The sequence below is a fragment of the Dipodomys spectabilis genome, unplaced genomic scaffold, assembly GCF_019054845.1.
Source record: "Dipodomys spectabilis isolate Male_0828 unplaced genomic scaffold, ASM1905484v1 ptg000002l, whole genome shotgun sequence".
Lineage (NCBI taxonomy): Eukaryota > Metazoa > Chordata > Mammalia > Rodentia > Heteromyidae > Dipodomys > Dipodomys spectabilis.
Window position 1 is genome coordinate 35,272,778 of NW_024870679.1, and position 13,120 is coordinate 35,285,897.

Here is a 13,120-nt window from a genome sequence, read left to right on the forward strand (position 1 = left end):
GAGCACAGAAGCTCAGAGACAGTAGCAGGCCCTGAGTTCAAGCTCCTGGACACACACACACACACACACACACACACACACACACACACTCACACACTCACAAAGAAGTTTTTGTTTCTAAAACTAAAGTACATGTGTGAAAGTCTCACTTGGCTTTCTATACAAAGAACAGTGCAATATGTTTATCTGGTTCTCTCTGGGATCCATCAACCCATAGTGCCCTGTTCCTTTGTGTAAAGGCATCTGAAACATCGTGTTCCAATGTATTGTCCAAGAGGGAGATAAAACATGGCATGTCCATTTCCCACTGACACCTTTAATTTAAAACACACACACACACACACACACACACTTTGCTAACCTCCTCCCAGTGCCACCACCACAAGTTCCTGTCTCATTATGTTGCACGGAGTAGTTTTCTATAGCACACTGTATCTTCCCTCTGTATCCTTCTGCTACAGCTCAGAACCGTGCGGGAGGAACTATTTACCTTTGTGATTTTATTTTGCCACCAGAAAAAACAAATCCCCCTCCTCCCCAAATGCCACTTTTCTATCATACCCTGGGAGCCAGTAATCAGAAAGAGTAAGTAGATTTTCTTCGTTCCAAGATTTCCAGGGCCATAGCTACCCAGCAGGGATCAAAGCTGGAGCACATCAAAGCATCCCTGCTGAGAAGAGCTGCCCCACCACTCGGTGCCTGGGGCTGCTTCTCATCAGTGCCTCAAGTCCTATATGTCTCATCTCACACACATCTCATCTTCCTTCTCCGTGCTCAGCAGAGATCCACTATGCACCAAACTTTCTGAACACCAGAGACAGTCTTCCTATTATAATTAGCTAATAAATAAGCAATGACACAGATACCCGATTATTCATTGAACATTTCTTAAATGCTTAAGTTCTCTGCTAAGTGACGGCATGAAGGAAATGAATGACACTGCATTCACAGAGCTTCTATTGGAGTATGATGATGTCCATGGCAGTGGTAGGCAGGCTCAGGGTCTTTTACTATGAATGGAAGGGTTATTTCTCTGATAAGATGATAGATATCCTTAGCTGGGTATAACCAGTCTAGGTCCTCTGTTTATTCAACAAACTGAAGATCAAAAATATATTTTTTTCAATTTATTTTGGTACAGACTTACTTCGTATCAATATTTCCTAAACAATATAGTAAAACAACTGTTCACACTGTATTGGGTATTAAAATGATCTAAAGAGGATTTAAAGCTGCTGGAGGATGTACATTTTATATAATGACTTGAACACTCTTGGATTTTAGTGTTCATAAGGATCCCGAAACAAATAAATCTCTCACAAACACCAAATACTGGGGACTGATACATTGTGCCACCCAATATAGCAGGTATGACGTCATAGGGAAGAGATGTCAGAGTTGGGCCTTGCAGGCAGGTACAAATGATGAGGGTGAGAAACATCTATGTTCTGGGGGTGGTGGTGATGGAAGCAAGTCAGCATTACTGTATACTTGGGAATAAAGAACATCATTAAAATTTATCTAAATCCTACTCAAGAACCTAAACTTAATCCTAAAAAAAAAATAGCTTTACTAAAATGCAGTCTCCCTTGTGGTAGTTTGAATTATGGGCCTTAAATCCCAGGCCTGTGCAATAGCCTTATATTAATAATAATAATAATAGTAATAATAATAATAAACAACTTTGCAGATGTGATTAAAGTAGGGATCTTGAAGATAATCCTGAGATTATCTTGGATTATCTGTGTGGGCTTCATATAGTAGCAGGAGTTCTTATCAGAGGAAAACAGAAGATTGGAATCAAAGAAAGAAGATGTGAAGAAGGAAGCAGAGGTCAAAGAGGAGAGAAGACTGCTGCTGGCTTCAGATACAGAGCAAGGAGCAGCGGGTCAGCTTATATCAGAGGCAGCTTCTAGAGGCTGGAAAGGCAAGTAAACAGATTCTCCCCTTAGGAATTCCAGAAGGAACCAGCATTTGAGAGCAAGAATATACCAGTGTCTGATATAGAAGGTGCCCAATAAACACTAATGGAGTGTTGACTTGCAACAAAGCAGGCAGCCCATGGAAAGAAGCTGAGGCCTCACTATGGATTCCTCAGTGAGCAGAACATGATTGCTTTTCTTCACCATGTTGATCTAATGTACTTGAACAATAGCATTCAAAATCATCTTCAGGCTCAATTAAAGAATCAGAACAAATCAGACCCATCTTAATAGCTCATGCTTATAATCCTATGTACTCAGGAGGCTAAGACCTGGAGGATCATGAATCAAAGCTAGCCTGGACAGAAAAGCCCACAAGACTTCATCTCCAATTAACCAGCAAAGAGCTGAGAGCTGGAGACATAGCTCAAGTGGTAGAGCACCAGCCATGAGCAAGCAAGCGGAGTAAGTGCAAGGCTGCAAATTCAAGCCTTGGAAGAGGCACGTGTGCATACTCTCTCTCTCTTTTTTCCCCTCTCTCTCTCACACACACACATACCCCCCCCCACACACAGAATTAACATCTTTAATTAACTAATACAAAAATAATACTTTAGGCACTCAAAATCATGTCATAAACAATTATAAAATGGGAGCTTGACTCAATAGTAAGTTGATGTTATTTTTTAATGTTTATTTAGAAGTAGGAACAAACAGATCAAAGTGCTTTTTAAGTCTAAGATTCTTTGGATAATTACCTCAACTGCACATAGCCTGGGCAGATATGATTAACTTAGCTAGAGAAAGATTATGTGGGATTTGCAGTGGGGAAAAATGCTAGCAAATCTGACTGAATGTGAATTTCTGGATTTATGGACAGATGCCAGGAAAGGACATTGTCGCAGTTTCATGGAGTATTTCACAGTTTTAACGCAATGTTTGTGCTTCTATCAGCAGTTGCAAACTAATCAACAACGCTTGCGTGGTAAGCTATTAGGATCTACTAATTTGTTTTCCCCCTCAGCTTTTTTTTTTCTTTTTGAATATGCAAGATAAGCAGACTCTGGAAAGAACTAATTCAACAAGTCTGACTTGGGCATCTTTTTAATAGGCTATGTTCTGCTGCTTTACTTTTTCATAATTACACTTGATGCCTTATCAAGCATTTGACCAAATGTTTAATTATAAAGTAACATTAGGGCCCTGTTGGTTATGCATAGCTTTTTACACCACATTTCCTTTAAATGTGGCTTTCTTCTTTCTCTTCCCCATGTGCTCTGATATATGCTGCTGATCACATACACTAAGATTTTCAGAGATTTTCAAACTAACTTTTCTTTTGCAAACTTGATTGGAATTCAAGGTATTAAATTATGGCTTGAATAGCTTAGCCTGAGATAAAAGATAACCCCACAGATTGTCTAGAAACCAACCTGCTTATTTATTCTCTATACAGATCCAAGTCCATTTGGTTATGAAATGTCCATTTTATTGAACAGGAAGCTTTAGAGGACACCTACTGGGAAAGGAGAACTCTCTTTGTAAACCACAATAATAATATCCTCCTCAGATACAGACAATATGGTGGAAAGTGGTTTGTCTTTTCCTTTCTCCACAGATATTTTGCTGATGGTAAATTATACTTGAGAAGGATACATGAGGTATTGTTCACTCATACATTTATTCTTTTCAAGGCAGTAAACTAGATTCCAGACACAAACGCAATGGTTCTGTGGTCACCGGCATGGCACACAATTAGCTGCTGCCCATTTTAGCTTTGCCTTATTATAGATGTCTTTACCATATTACAGAGTGCAGAATAATACTTGAATATACTTTTAATTTTTTTAAGTATTAATAAAATAAAAATTTGTTTCATTACAAGATTGATATTAAAGCTATTTTTGTTTGATTGGATTGTATGTGTATGTGTGTGTGTGTGTGTACGTGTGTGTGTGCCTGTCCTAAGGGCTTGAACTCAGGGCCTGGACACTGTCCCTGGGCTTTTGTGCACAAGGCTAGTGCTCTACCAAGTGAGCCATAGCTCCATTTCAGGCTTTTTGGTGGTTAATTGGAGATAAGACTCTCATTGACTTTCCTGTCAGGGCTAGCTTCACACTATGATCCTCAGATCTCAGCCTCCTGAATAGCTAGGATTACAGGCATGAAACACTAGTGCCCAATAGCTGTTTTCTTTTCTTTTCTTTTCTGAGTAGCATTTAAGCTCAGAGCCTAGCACTTGCTCGGCTTGCTTGCTAGGCTGGCAGGAAGGAAGCAGAATGATACAAGAAGGAACAGGAATAAGCTGTGCCTTGAAAGACATGCCCTCATTATCTACTTCATCCTACCTCCTAATAGCCCATCCAGTAAGAACTCATCAATGAATTATCCCATTAAGGAAGTTAGCATCTCATGACCCAATCATTATCAATAGCACCAGGAGATGGGGACAAACCTGTCATACATGAGCAGTTTGGGGGATAGTTAATATTGAAACTGCAATAAAAACATACACAGGTCCAAGTGTATTGAGGATTTTGAATGACAAGCATCAGAGCAATGATCTAAAAGTAACATAACCATGATTTATCCAAAATAACTCCCTTGACAAAAATTCACATTATTTATTCCATCCATTTATTTACTCATTCACTGATCCCTTGATGTCTTGCACCGTGCTCAACTGTGGAGACGAAAACTACAGAAGCTCACAGACCAACTGGAGAAAAAGACAAATCTCTCACCAAGTATGGGGTAATAAGTTCTTTAACAGGGAAAACATCAAGTTAAGGTGTAACTTGTATACCATGTTGTCCTGTTTATTTGGCTGGTTATCTTGGCTGTCTCCCCATTATGCTGATGTTTGATGAAAAAGAGGACTTATCTATTGCTATCTACAAATGTATGACAGACACTATTATAGTTCATAAGGCTAATAATCTCCCTTGGGTTTCTTGCTGCCTGTGTTATTGAGTATGTACCACACCCAATAGTTTAAGTCAAAGAATTATAATTTCACTTTCCCATTTCCAAAATAGCATAATTATATCCCCCCAAATAACTTATTTCTATATGAAGTTCAGACAGCTCTCAAAAAAATTATTTCAAATAAATTTTTTAACAATGGGTGAACTTCAATTTCCAACTAGGATTGTTTACTTGGGACTATATTTACCCTCTTGTCTAAAACAATTTAAATGAAACAATAATGTTCAAGATTTAAGATCTTATCCAATAAAGAACAAAAACCACTAAATGAGTTAAGCCGTCCAACTATACTGTCCAATGTCATGTAAAGTTTCTAGACTGTGAGACTCAGAAACTAAAGCTAGAAAGATTATATGAGAGTAATGTACAAAAAATTAATTCCATACATTAGCATTCAACAAGCATAAACTGACATTAAAAACATCACTTACAATGGTCTGAAATATTTAATAACTCTCTAGTGAAAACAGGCTTGGTAGTAGATTCCTGTCATCTCAACTTCTTGGGAGACACAGATTGGGAGAATCTCAGTTCCAAGGCTAGCTCAAGAAAGGAAATTACCAAGACTCAGTCTCATCAAACAAGCTGGGCATGGTGGTTTATGTCTTTAATCCCATCTTCAGGGGAAGGAGAGGTAGGAAGAACACATCCAAGGCCAGTCCAAGCAAAAATGCAAGACCCTATCTAAAAATAAACTAAAGGAGAAAAAAGGGCTTGAGGCATGGCTCTGGTGGTAGAGTGCCTGCCTAGCAAGCATTAGGCTTTGAGTTCAAATCTCAGTATGACCAGTAAATAAATAAATAAATAACTATTTAGTAGGTTGTGTATTCTGAATTTTGCTCACTAAGCAGTCCACTGCTCTTAAGAAACAAGATGAGAAAACAAATGTCAAAAGGCATACCAAAACGCCCTGATAGTAGAGGGCTAGAGATGTGTGTGTTCATTCAGCCAGTTATATGAACTAACAACTCTCTTCTGTCAGAAAGCCTATTCTCAATTGCATAAGACCAAACAACAACCCCATAGTTCCTTAAACTGGATCAGCCTCACCGACACTTCTAACATTATTAGAATAGCTCTTTGTGTGATACCTGCTCGAAGAGGTTAAGTGGTTTTCACCCATACTTGAAGTTTTCTCATCTAACAAACCAGTTCTAACCCAAAGATTTGTGGGGAGAGTGTCTCCGTTCTGAAAGATTTCCACTGTCTGTTTCTCTTTGTGCTTGTACTAGTTGGCAGGACCTGAGATCTTAGAAGAGAACCACAGACCTTTAAGAGCTGAACCACCATTAATCTGATAAGGCTGACCTAGAATCCCCTTTTGTACTTTTTTGAAGGATGTGAGTCAAAAGCCGATTCATTCAAATCCGAGTATAATCAGGACTTTAAGTAAAATACTTCACATTCTTTAGGAGAAAACAAACAAAAGTTTATGAATACAATTTTCTTTCCTGTCTGCTCAGCTCATTAAGGCAGTTCTACTGGCTGCCTAACTTTTGCCATGAGCTTGCTACCAAACTCTACCTTTCAAGATATCACCTGTCAAAATATAACCCCCTCAACCCAAAGACCACAAGTGATTTTGATGTTGCTTACTCACATAAGCACATGGAAACAAACAGGAATTCTCAGAATGCGAGAGGTACAGAACACACCAGAAAGATAATACTGGCGGGGCTGGGAAGGTGGCTCAGTGGTAGAGCGCTTGCCTTGCATGTATGAGGCCCTGGGTTCGATTCCTCAGCACCACATAAGCAAAAAGCAAAAAGCCAGAAGTGGCGCTGTGGCTCTAATGGTAGAACGCTAGCCTTGAGCTGAAGAGCTGAGGGACAGCACCCAGGCCCAGAGGTCAGGCCCCATGACCTGACCCCAAAAAAAGAAAGAAAGAAAGAAAGAAAATACTGGAAAGAGTACATAGGGGATGATAGAAGATAACATCATCAGGATTCTGTTATCACCCATTATCAATGTTGCTTTTGAATAATATCAAGGCAGACTAAGTATGGGAGTGGTGGGAGATGGTGGTGGGGAAGGCTAGGGTGGGTCACATGCCACTTATGTGGGTTTTTATAACTGCTACAATTTTCCCCTGGGAGGGACTGTCACTTTCCTTCCTGACAGATAATGGGGCATTTATGCAAAACAACATCACTATGCTGGAGGTAATAGTGTGATTGCTGTTCAATAAGCAAGAAGCTTTCAATGTAAAGTAAAATAACATAATGTAATCTATACAAAAATGTCCCGACCCGCAGGACTTCAACGAGGGCGATGAACCTAAGCGAGAAGGAATGAAGGGACAAGAGACACGAAGAATGACAGCAAGACAGGGATTCTGATCAAGCTGCCAATTTTTATTTTTCACACAAGGGTATTTATATGCTTGGAATAAGGAAGCTTTTTCATTGGCCGAAGCAGCTGCAGGGGGCTTGCTTAGGGCAAGATGAAAAGGTGGTCATTAGTAGCTGCAGGGTGTTTACTTAGGGCCGGGTGAAAAGGTAGGATTCTGTAAACTCAGCCTCAAGATGTTCCAGTGAGATAGTTGGCTCCCAACACAAAAACTGAGGTACATAAGGGTTTCAGAAGAGGTATAGCAGGAAGCTTTCCAGATGGACAAAAGAAAGGGAGGTGCAAGCTAAGGGCTAGTAAAGAAAAGAAGTGAAATATCATGCAATCCGTGAGAACCCACAAATAGCTTTCTACTTCTGGGTACAAATGAAAAGATGTAGCAGGTGATGGCCCTGCCAAAGTGCTTAGATATTATCTTTTAAATTATGCAGGCCTCTTTTCTTTTTTTTGGTCCAGTTGTGGGGCCTGAACTCTGGGCCTGGGCACTGTCCCTCAGCTCTTCAGTTCAAGGCTAGCACTCTACCACTTGAGCCACAGCGCCACTTCCGGCTTTTTTCTTTTTGCTTATGTGGTGCTGGGGAATCGAACCCAGGGCCTCATGCATTGCAAGGCAAGCACTCTGCCACTGAGCCACTTTCCCAGCCCCGATGCAGGCTTCTTTTCTAAGCAAGGAAAAGATAAACTCATCTTTTCCTTAAAAAAATTCTAACAAAGGGTACATATTGTGGATAAATATGCATTTATCCATAATAAAAGTAAAGTATAGTATACACAGAAGTGGATTTCCATGATGTAACTCCTTTGAGCTATTAACTGACAGTCTAACAAACTGAATGGCAAGAAGCCAAAACATATTTTAACTAATTGGGGTGGAACGCAGGGGAAGGGAGGTGAATGAATGGAGAAAGGAATGGTGGGCAAATGTATCCATAATACTTAATGTACATATGTAAAAGTAGAAAGAGGAAATCAAGGATATGGGTGGAGTTTGGCTCAATGAGGGAGAGAAATGATGGAAGGGGTGACATGGATCAAGATGCATTATACTCATGGATCCACATGTTGAATCAAAGCCCTATGTACAACTATTTAAAGATGATCATTTTTAATTAAAAATAAAGTAATATTTCCTTTCATTGCCCAATGGAGGTAGGGTCCAGTTTATAGTCATGTGATCCCAGAGTCTATATTCTCACAACTATTACTTTTGTCAACATATAGAGGCACAGACAAATATAATTTTCTTAATTCCATTGCCTGGTAATATTTTGGTGCTTTTTGTAGACAGATGGTCTTGGAGGCTTTAGTGTTGGCTTGCTACTATCTATGTCTTCAACACTTCCCCATGCCATCTGAGGTTTTATTCCTGGGGGAGAAAAAGCGCACAGGGGCTCCAGCAGGAGGGAGAAAGCAGGATGGGGAAGAAGGATGTCTCAGTGGAAGAATTCTTTTCTTTTTTTCTTTTTTTTCAGTCATGGGATTTGAACTCTGGACCTGGGTGCTGTCCCTGAGCTCTTCAGCTCAAGACAACTACTTGAGCCAAAGCACCACTTGCGGTTTTTCTAGTGGATAATTGGAGATAAGAGTCTTAAAGAGACTTTCCTGCCTAGGCTGCTTTGAACCGTGATCCTCACATCTCAGCCTCCTGAGTAGCTAGGATTACAGGTGTGAGCCATAGGTACCCAGCTTAGTGGGGCTCTTTTTTATATATCATATATTTTTATTATAAGAGGAACTCTTTATATATGTGTTTCCATGAAACTATTCTTCTTCTAGTCCTGGAGAATAGCACAAAACTTAGTTGCTCAAGCCAAAACTCTTGTTGGATCTCCCATGTGTGAACCTGGAAAAAATCCTTAATTTTGCTAAGCCCATGAACTTGCCACATGACACCACCCAAACGTGCCACATGACACCACAGTTTTTCTCGCTAAAACCTCAGAGGCAAAGGTGATGTTCATGACCTTAAAGTCCAGCCTGGCCTCATGATTCGCTTTGACAGTGACAAAGCAAAAGCTTAGGCTTTAAGTGATTTTTGTGTTCCCACCTGTTCTTTTAGAATATAGCCCAGCTAACCTCCTGAAGGGATCATAAAGCAAAGCCATGTTACCCAATTTATCCAAACTAAGACCTAGATTAGCCAACAACAAGGCAAACTACAGCAAGGAGAGTAAGATCAGCCATATTAGCAGATCTACCTAGCCAGCTACCCCACTTATTTTGTATGATACTGATGATCAGGATTGAATTTTATATTACAATATTAGCAATAGATAAGTGATATGTTCCTTACTCTGTTTTATTATATCCCAGACATTTCAATTGTGGTCTAAGTTCTGTAATTTCTACCTACAAAACAACTCTCAAATTCACTTTTTTCCAGGTCATTGTTCTACCATAGTTTAAGAGCTACCATCAGCTTAGGTAAGCTGAACTACTCATTTTTCTGCCTCCACCCTATGCACTTTGAACCTATCCTTCAAATATCTGCGAAATATCAGATCACTTCAATAATTGTCTTACTTAGAGTACTCTCATTCATTTCATTGTTCCTAGAGAAGAGTCTTAACTCCTTACAATAACCCACAGGAACTGCAAGGCCTGCCTACTATGAGGCTAAAAAATGTAGTTTTATTATACTTTCATTCTTCAAACATCTTCAAAATGTTTTCAAATGTGTTGCTACTTAGAAATATTTGCCTGCAGAAAAGTATTTTGCTATTTTAATTCTTGGACTATTATTCTGTTAAATGTACTAAAATAAAAGTTCATTTTATTAGACATGGAAGTCTGATTTTACCAAATTGAACATAAAGATCTGGTTTTACCAAATGACAAAAATAATTAACATGCAGGATAAGATGGCAGGATGAAAGGACAGTGGCACTGGAGACCCAAGGTATCATGCTGAAACCACAGAAGAACCAACGTACACCTGGAAAAAAGGCTCACATTTGGAGGTTTAAGAGCAAAGAAATAAAAATGATGCTTCTAAAGGCTCTTGCACAGCTGATCTTAACAGCACACCTATGGTGGAATAGGGGAACTAGGTTAGCCCTGAAGTTGGATGTATTAGCTCAAAGACACAAATCAAACGTCCTGAGAATGGACAGGAAGTATTAAGTATTACTTGATATTCATATGCAATACTTTCACCCAAAGAAAAAAACCTTTTGCACATTTTCCCTGTCTTATAACTGAGAAACTCAGGATTCAATGAGTTTTCATACTCAGAAATTCGTTTTCATTTTGACTTCAACCAAGCATGCTAACTTGACAATTCACATAGTTTCTTAGTCTGTGAGCTTTCCAGAAATGAGCTACAATGATTCAAGGGGCCAACTCTTAGCATCTATATAGATGGATACATAAAAAAAGTACCATAGGTGTAAAAATAGCAAAAGTCAGTTTTTGTTCTGAAACATGGTGGCTTCAGCCCCAGAACACCAGAAGTAGCACAGGAATCCCTGAGAAGGGCACATGGGGCTTGCAGGAGCACCAGGACATTTTCATCTTCCAGGAAGTACATCTTCAACATGAAGTACAGGGATAGTTCATCCCTCAGCTAGTCTAGGCTTTAAGCATTCTCCGTTATCCCTTGGAACAGGGAGAAGTTTGCTGACAGTGGAGAGAAGCAGTTGGATTCTGGTTTCCCTAGGATTTCACACTCATTCCTCTACTCAGGAAGACATTCCCCTAGGAAAATGAAATCCAATAAAATGGTACATGACATAGACTTTCTAACTCTCTCTTTACAAGTGACTTATTTTCTGCCTTTTCTTAGTCTGAATCCTTCATCAGCAATGTCTACCCATCTTATCTGTCTACACCCAGTCTTTCCTTCACATATCACCTCACTCTACCTCACTCTGAAGCCATTAAATGACTGAGTCCAAATCATAAGTCTCTCTCTTTAATAAACCATAAGTACAATCAAGTTTTCTATGCATTCCTGGTACATCACAAACATATATGTGCACACATGCATGCATATACACACATACATATACACACTATTATACACTGTGCTCTATCTCAGTAAATTACCTGTAATACAGACCTAATAATAATCGTTTTGTGCATTTTATTTCTCTAATAGATTAATCTCACAAAGTTTGATCAAGCTTCTTGAATCACAAACATATATGTACACATGCATGCATATACACACATACATACACACACTATTATGCACTGTGTTCTATCTCAGTAAATCCAGCCCTAATAATCATGGTTTTGTGCATTTTCTTTCTCTAATAGATTAATCTCACAAAGTTTGATCAAGCTTCTTGAATATCTCTAGAACCTGACCACTTATTTTTTTTATTGTGAAAATACTGTACAGAGGGATTACAATTACATGGGCAAGATAATGAGTACGTTTCTTATCGAGCATTGTAGCCTCCTCCTTTGTTTCTCCTTCCCAACCCTTCCCATCCTCCCCCTGCCCCCCCCCACCCAATCCTTTTCCCCCCCACCAAAGTTGTAAAGTTCGTTTTTTGACATAACGACTTGTACATCTCATTGTTGCAATGGTCCACCTGTATCCCTATTTAAACGATTTGTTTTTTCCCTTCCCCTCCACAAATTATACCAACATCAAATAGAGTGAACGCAGGGTAGACCCTGACCATTTATTTCTATCCCAAATGCATCTATCTTCTTGTGCTAGCCATCTCCAATTCTTTCATCTGTACCTCCTTCTAATTTATATTCCTAAATTGCCCATTGCTATATTCCAATATATACTAAATAACAAATGCAAATACTAAAAAACAAAATACAAACCAAGCTGAGTGCCAAAGGATCAGACCTGTAGTTCTAGCTACTCAGGAGTCTGAGATTTGAGGATTGCGGTTTAAAGCCAGACTGGGCAGAAAGGTCTTTGAGACTCTTATCTCCAATTAACCACCAAAAAAGCCAGAAGTGGAGTGCAAGAGGTATAGTACTAGCCTTGAGCAAAAGAAGCTCAGAGCCAGTGCCCAGGCCCTGAGTTCAAGCCTCAACTGGCACAAAAAATAAGAGAAGTCCCTCATGAGTAAAACATTTCAGTGATCCTTCTCTCTTCATTATATGTCTTTTTTCTTTATGTGGTATAAGGTTCTACAAAATCTGACTCGTGATTGTATGGTTCCATCTCTTGCTATTTCCTTGCATTATACTCACATCTAAACTTTAAGCTGTGTCTGAACAGTCCTTTACTTGTCCTTTGACTGGTTAAATTAAATATATTCTTCCTATCTCTGCTGAGATATTTTCTCTGTTTTCTGGGATTGTCTAATATCACTTTTCACAATGTTCCTATGTATTACATGATCCTTGATCACTTTTTTACTTTTATAGAGCTCAGGGCTTTAGTTTAAAACAAGGAAACAAACTCCAGCTAATTAAAGCAATGTAAAAGCACTTTTAGTAGGGGCTGGGAAGGTGGCTCAGTGGTAGAGTGCTTGCCTTGCATGCATGAGGCCCCTCAGCAACACATAAGCAGGAAAAAAAAAAGCTGGAAGTGGCACTATGGCTCAAGTGGTAGAGCGCTAGCCTTGGGCTGAAGAGCTGAGGAACAGTGCCCAGGCCCAGAGTTCAGCTTTCTTGACCCGCAAAAATAAAATGAAACAACAACAACAACAAAAAAAAACCTTTTTAATATTAGGTAGCTTACAGAATCTCTGGGATGGGCAAAAGATGGAGCTACTTGGCCAGTATTCATGCTTCAATTTTCTCCTATAAAGAAGCTTCAGTAGAGACATCAGAATGCCAAGAATGTGAATAAATGAATGGGGGTAGGGATGAGGGTACAAAGGTGGTAGAAGGAGGTAGGTGCTAGAAAACAGGTCAGGTTCCAGTTGGGTAACTCGGATCAG